Source organism: Apium graveolens, unplaced genomic scaffold, assembly GCF_009905375.1.
Source record: "Apium graveolens cultivar Ventura unplaced genomic scaffold, ASM990537v1 ctg5633, whole genome shotgun sequence".
In the NCBI taxonomy this organism is placed as follows: Eukaryota; Viridiplantae; Streptophyta; class Magnoliopsida; order Apiales; family Apiaceae; genus Apium; species Apium graveolens.
The window spans coordinates 1-7,894 of record NW_027419031.1 but is presented as its reverse complement, the minus strand read 5'-3'; the positions used below and the strand labels follow the sequence as shown (position 1 = coordinate 7,894).

Genomic DNA, 7,894 nt, shown 5'->3' with positions numbered 1-7,894 from the left:
GAGCGATGGCGAATCGAGAACCCAGATACAAAAAAAAATTAATAACAACAGCCTCATCGAGTGCTCTTGGCCACAAGTGTCTTCCAAGAATTGAAGGAAGATAAAAGTGAACTCATAGAACGAGAAGTGGTAGAAAAATGTAGAAGAAAGAAAAGAAAGAAGCCGTTATGAAATGATAGCTAGGGACCATGCAAGCTAAGGCCTGAGAATATTGGATTGTTGTTATAATTTGTGGGCGGCATAAAAATAAACATACATACGTTAGGCTTTAAATAATTTCTACATTATTCCTCCACTCTTAAATCTTAATCAATCATCACATCATCTTAAACCAAACCAGCACCTCCATCCCCTCCTCTCTCTCTCTCTCTCTCTACCAATCTCTCTCCCCCTCCATAAATACTCCACATTCTCTCTTCTTTTCCATCATCTCTTTTCTCTCTAGCTACCACTTGCAAATACATAAATATTAGATATGGGCAAGGACGGAGAAGTGGCGGAGCAAAGCGGGTTCTCATCCAAGGACTACCATGATCCACCACCAGCTGCTTTCATTGGCACTGATGAGCTGACCAAATGGTCATTTTACAGGGCTTTGATAGCTGAGTTCATAGCAACTCTTTTGTTCTTGTACATCACTATTTTAACTGTTATTGGTTATAAAAGCCAGTCTTCTACTGACCAGTGTGGTGGTGTTGGGCTTCTTGGAATAGCATGGGCCTTTGGTGGCATGATTTTTGTTCTTGTTTACTGCACTGCCGGTATCTCCGGTCAGTACGTACCTCACTTGTTTTCAATCCTAGTTTACTTATTTTTTACTTTTTGTGGTACACATATTTTATTTTCTTAATATATAGATGGACTGTGATGTAGCGTAAGATTATCAATATTTTAAGTGATCTTGTTCTGCATATATGTATATTACTTTTAGCTTTGTTAAGGCTTTAAAAAGGCAGACGGATTTGAGGCACTTTGTGTAGGAGTAGTTACTAGTTATGTACGCTCATGACGCAACGCATGTGACACCGAGAACCTGGTCAGCGGCGGATCCAGCTTACTATAACAGGTATGGTGGTGGAGCCAACGAGCTGGCCGATGGTTACAACAAAGGCACTGGCTTAGGTGCTGAAATTATTGGCACTTTTGTTCTTGTGTATACAGTTTTCTCAGCCACTGATCCTAAGAGAAATGCTAGAGATTCACATGTCCCTGTATGTTTTCTTTACCCTTTCCCTTTTCCCGCAATCAGTTAATTTAATTTTTACGTTTCTGTGCACATAGTTGGTTAATGCTACATAGTTGCGCCTACTAAGACTCGAATACTCAACCTAACTAGTATTTTGTTGGATTTGTTTAGGTTTTGGCTCCCCTTCCCATTGGATTCGCAGTGTTCATGGTTCACTTGGCCACAATCCCCATCACCGGAACAGGTATCAACCCTGCTAGGAGTTTTGGAGCTGCAGTTATCTATAACAACCAAAAGGCCTGGGACGATCAGGTTAGCGCATTCTAGTTTATATTATTATTCAATTTCGAATTCAATTTATATAAAATTTTAATTTGGTCTGTCCTAATTATTGAACTTGCGATTAATTTTTGTTTGCGCGCAGTGGATATTCTGGGTTGGCCCGTTCATTGGTGCTGCCATAGCTGCATTCTACCATCAGTACATTCTCAGGGCGGCAGCTATCAAGGCTCTTGGATCCTTTAGGAGCAATGCTTGATTCTTTAAGATTACTTAATGCAACGGAAAGGGCTGATTATCTATTAATTGAATGTTCCACACCCATGAATCATGATCAGGAAATTAATAATTAAGATATCAATTGGAGCATAATTGTGAAGTTCATCAAAGAAAAAGAGCTATGGAATTGTAGATGTATTTCATATATGTCAATGCTGTATTTTCAGTTTCCATATATGGTGGGAGACCAATTTTATTTCCTTCACATTTTTAGTTTTTTTTTCGTGCTAAGTTTTAAATCATCGGAATCAGGGGCGCACTCAGGATTTCTACCGGGGATAGGGTAATTTTTTCCCCCAATCTTATATTAGGCAGTCAAACGAATAATTTGAATACGGATGCCTCTATCCAGACCGGAATCCGAATCCGTATTCGTATCTGTATTCGAATCCGGAAATATTTAAAGAATAATATTCGAATTCGGATCCGAATCCGATTTTCAATCAGATTTTTTTATTTTATATTAAAAAATTGAAAAAATTGAAAAAATATAGTATAAAATAAAAATTTATTTTTAAAAATTAAAATAAGAGATAAAGTGATTTAATCATATTTTAATTTTTCAAAAATTAATTTTATTTTTCTTTCCAATATAATCGTCATCTTTAAATTGTTGAACTCAAATGATTTTTTTCCAATGTGTCTATAAAATTTGTATAAACATGCCCGCAAGGGTTGGCTCAGTTGGTTAAAGAGAGGAAAACTAACCTTTTGGTTACAGGTTCGAATCCCACGGGAGGAGTATTTATGATTATGCCTCCTGAGCCAGAGCCTGTCGCTTAAATGCGGTTTACCTTGGTTCACGTGGTTTGCAGGCTATTACGTGAACCCGTAGGGTTTACCCGGTGCGCACCCGAAGGGTAGCGACTGCGGGTTACCTACGATTAAAAAAAAATAAATTGTATAAACATAATATTTAATATATATAGATATATATACACACACATAAACACAATATAAATTTAATATAATATATTTTTAAATTATTTAAATATTTAAATATATAATATACTTATTCGGATTCAGATATTATCGAATACAGATATGCTTATATCCGTATCTGTATCCGCAATCGTCGGATTCGAATACGGATTATATCCGCTTTGTGTCGGATACGGATATTATCCGCTTTATTTCGGATACCAATGCGGATTTTTCGGACGAAATCAAATTTTTCGAATTTTGTTGACAACCCTAATCCTATATAAAGATAAAGGGAGCAAACTAGCATACACGTGTAAAAACAAAATCACAGGAGTTCAAGAAAAATAAGTAATAAAATATTAATTTACGGTGGAAAAATTAAGTAAAATTTATTCAGAATAAAAATTAATATTTGACCTAACACTCATTAAGTGCATTAAAATTAAAAAATACGCATATTTAATTCATTGGTATATTGGTACTCACATTTAATCATTTGCATTAGATTTAATTATAAATACAAAGAAAACTAAATAACTTCACAAAAAAACTAAATAAATCAATCAAGGCAAGTGATCAATAAATAAATAAATAACTTACACCGTTAAAAGAACAAAAGTTCATTTAAAGATGATTGATAAACAATATAATAACAGCTAGAAAGACAATATGATAAGAAAGACCTTTTTTTAATTTGCAGCAGTGTAGCCCCGTACGTGCGCGTGTCTTTTTTTTTATTTTATTTATAACATTAAATATGGTAATGTATTGCCTTATGGCCCATTTATCTTTTATATTATTATGCAATGACAAAATTTATGCGGCTATATAAATAGAACTTATCAAATATTTAACTGGGTTAGTATATAATATGCGGGAATTATACCCTAGCTATGGGCTAAGTCCGGCCAGAATATTTGTACTCCGAACACCAAGAAGATGGTTTGTTGTTCACTGTCAAATCTCAGTCATTAATCTGTGCATTAAAGTTTGATCGCTTCATTTTAGTTCAACCATTAATCAGGATTTCTGCTTTTAAATGCAATTAAATTTGTATGCTTTTAGCTAACAAAATGGCTGATGTAACGGCTAAACTCCTACTTTTTACATAGGAGTTTAAAAGTTCGATACCTATAATTTAACAAAATACTACAAATTTTATATCTTCAAACGGTTTTGAGTTTGAACATATATTCAAATTTTTATATAATACTCTGATCGAATTAAATTAGATTCAATCATTTTTCGATTCGGTTCTATGGAATAGTAATAACTCCAACGTGTTGTATCATGTTTTTGATTCGATTCATAGCCCTAGTGAAAATGGTGATATTGTTAGCTGTCATTTTCTATTAATGGGGGAAATTGTGTTTGGCACTTTCTTCTCATATCTGTCTGTTCATTTGGATCACTGGTTTAATCTGCCATATCAAGTTGTACCTCATCTTTTTAAGTGCAATGGATTTTGAATTTAAATAATTTCATAATTTACATAATCATTTAATTAAAAAGGACTTGAAGGGTGTAGATCAAAATCAATGCAGAGGAGGACGTAATACATAACCAGTGGGGTCTATAGCCCTCACTGGATTTTCAAAAATTATTATTAAAAAAATATTTTTATAATTTTAATATTATATTTAATTTAAATTATAAGATAAAATTTATAAAGGGTTTTGGTCCACAATCCCGGGTGGTTGTAGTAACCACCGGGTACCCTGCATTGTTTCATTGCGGAGGACCTACCGCAATGAGACAATGCTGCGGACCAGGAGCATTAAAATATTACGGCAGATCAGGAACATTGAAACATTGCGGTAGTCCTTGCCGCAATAAAATAATGCAGCAGTGATTTAATTTCTAAAATAACAAAAAATCATATTTTAATGAATTATTTTTTTTTCCGATAATAATGGAGTTAAAAAATATATAATTAATTTTAACAACCATTTGTTCATTATTTTCTAATTTTATTACTACTTCCCATTTATTATCAATTGTATAATGAGTTAAAAATTTGAAATTAAATTAGATATATAATCGGAAAATAATTAAAATATTAGTTTTAATGAAAAACATAAAAAACCGAAGATAGTAACTGAAATGTATGAATGGAGTATTGCTAAAATTATTTATTGATCGAAAGGTGTCGTCTTTTTTGAGTGAATTCTAATCAAACTATTTTAATTTAAATTTTAAATATGTCAAAATTATGTATAATAACACATTTGTACTTTTTAATGAAGTTATGATTAATTAAATATATTTTTATAAACAATTTTTTCCATTTTAAAAAACAAATGAGGATAAAATGGTAGAAAAAATCCCTCTGGCAATGCGTCAATGCGGGAGGTGTTAACCACATCCACAACATATATAAAATACTGTGGCGGCTGGTTGAAGAGCCACCGGTCGCGTTGTTTCATTGCGACTGCTGCAATGAAACAATATTTCAGGTGGCCGGGTGTATTTTTATATAATTTGTTACGAAAAAATGTTTAACATTCTGGGGGCTAAGTTGTTTTATATTTTTTTATAGGTAACGAAAATTCGATAAAATTTCATTTTTTTAGTTTTCCACATTTTCAATTTTTAGCATTATATTTGTTTACTATAAATTAAAAGTTGATAAATTAAATTGGACAAGTACAAGAAAAATAAAACATTAAATATTTCATTTCATTCAAATATAATTGAAGCAAATTTTTTTAAACGAAATACATAATAACTTAAATATTTTGTTCCGACGAGAATTGTCAACCTTTAACGGTGTTGGAGGAACCGTCTTTATCACCCTTATTGTTAGGTAATGAATCATACACATGGGGGGGTGAATATGTTTTTCTGATTTTTGGCTTTTCTTGAAAGATAATGGTTGAACAAAGTAAATTAAAAGAAAAGTGTTCATGCAGAAATTAAACTTGCACAAAATAAAGAACACGGATCTTCAAAACTCACTTAATTTTTGTATGAAAAATTAAGATGTTTTGCTACAAAACTTCTAAGCTCTTCAAAGTTAAAGAGCTCAGCTTCTTCTCGAGAGTGTTACAAGAATTTTGATCTAAATTGTTACTTCTAACTAGAGGACCAGTGTTAACTTTATAGCTCAGTTAACTGTTTGTTTACACAGTGGATAATAAACATGCTATTAGCTTTTCTAAACTATCACTTGTCATTTCTATTTATGGAAAAACAAATCTTCCATTTATAGCTTAGCATATCTTTAGTATCCCGTGTTTACTTTAATCTTCCTCTGTTCAGTTAATCTTTGCCATTGATCTTGCACACACTTCAAGCTGCTTTTTGTAGACTTGTCAATCCAGCTGTTGGATTGTTTGTTGATTGTTTATCTTGGATATTAAACTGATCTGCAATTCTGTACTTTGAGACTATACTTCGAGATCTCCAGTTTGATTCATTTGAACACTTGATATCTCGATAAGTACAAAGGCTTATCGAGATCTCTCGTACTCCATAATGAGTTTGACTTGTAGAGGTCTTCAGCTCATCGAGATCTATAGTCTTCATAACTTCACTTGACTTGTAGATATCTCTGAGTTCTCGAATGGATTTAGACTTGCGATAACTCTGAGTTCTCTAGTGAAAGAATGACTTGTCAATATTTTTTTGAGTTCTCGAGTAGCTTTACTGACTTCTCTACTCCCGGTGGATATTGCTTATCTGTTGAGTAGATATATAGCTCATCCATCGAGTAGATATATAGCTTATCCGTCGAGTAGATATTGCTCATCCGTCGAGTAGATGTTATTCATCCATCGAGTAGATATATAGCTCATCCGTCGAGTAGATATTACTTATCCGTCGGTACTCTCTGCAGTTTAAATGACTTCTCGATAAGTCATTCTGGAGTTCTCGAATGACTTCTCCATAATATAAAATCTGTGACTTGTTGAGATCTTGACTTAGAACTATTTTTCTCCAAAAAGATTTATTCAACTCCAAGCTTATTCAAAATTCTTCTGAGGCATGATCTTCTTGATCTTCTTACAGATAGAATCCTTAGGCTTGATACTGTTTTAGGAAAAAGACTACAGTCTAGCACCTTTACATTTTTACATACTTTAAGTGTTACAAGTACATAATACAAATTTAGATAACAATACAACTTACTTAGGGTTGACAAGTTGTCTTAGTCTTGTTAAAGTACAGACATGTCTTTTACAATAATCTCCCCCAATTTGTGAGAAGATTGCTTCACACAAATTCATGCCTGTTAACAAGACTAACCCCAAGTTTAAAACTGATGGAAGATAAGATTAAAACATAAAGCTTGATAAAATTACAACTTGTACAACAAAGATTCACCAAGTTCCAAGATTACAGGAATCAGGTAAAGACAGTTTTTACATCTGCTTCTTCTATAAGTTTATCCTTCAAGTGATCAAGAATTTAAAGTTCTTCTATGATGAGTGTTCCACTTAGAGCTTCCACAAGTTTTTGTCTTGCTGCCTCAGGGTACCCTTGGTCCAGATACTCTAAACTGAATCTTGAGAATCCATCAACTTTAATGTTTAGAAATCTACCATCTTTAGAAATTCTGCTCATTCCTTTTGCTTTCAACTCTTCTAATCTTTTTATAAACATATCTATTTCTTCATCATGTTTCCTTCTTCTTTCTTCAGCTTCATCCTTATCTCTTTTCTTTGTTTCCTCCCTTTCAATCAACCATTCAGCCAAAGATGATCTCCAAGTTCTTGTAACAGTGTCCTTGCCTTTTAACAAACTTAACATTCTCTTAATTTCTGCAGGAGTAAAAGAATCCATTAAGTCTTTATTTAGAAGAGTGAATGTACCATCCTTAAAATAGACTCTAACTTCTCTCAGTGATACAACCCAGACTTTGACAATTTCCTCAGCTGAATTTTGGAAATGGTCTTCATATGTGATGCACTGATTTAGAGGTAGAAAGTCAGATTCTTTAAAGAAATTACAGATGGCCCTTTCAGTGACTTCCACTTCCTTTACAGGCTTGACTTTCTTAGGCTTTCTTCCAACATATTTGAGATTGAATTTTAGTGAAGGTTTGGCTAAAGGTAGGGTTGTTATTTTCTTGAGATTTGTGAGGCTTGAGGTGATTGGAATTTTTAGGAAGGAGTTGGCAGTTTGTCTGTAAAGAAATTTTGGATTAGGTGTTTGGGAAGATTTGATGTTAGAGATAGTTAATGTTGTGAGTTGAGCTGAGGTTAGAGGTGGTTGTGTTGGATT

At 33.1% G+C, this 7,894-nt stretch overlaps 1 pseudogene; it reads left to right on the top strand.

The window, feature by feature from the left end:
- Positions 1-276: 276 nt before the first annotated feature.
- On the top strand, positions 277-1,949 carry LOC141702750 (aquaporin PIP2-7-like; annotated as a pseudogene).
- The last annotated feature ends 5,945 nt before the right edge of the window (positions 1,950-7,894 follow it).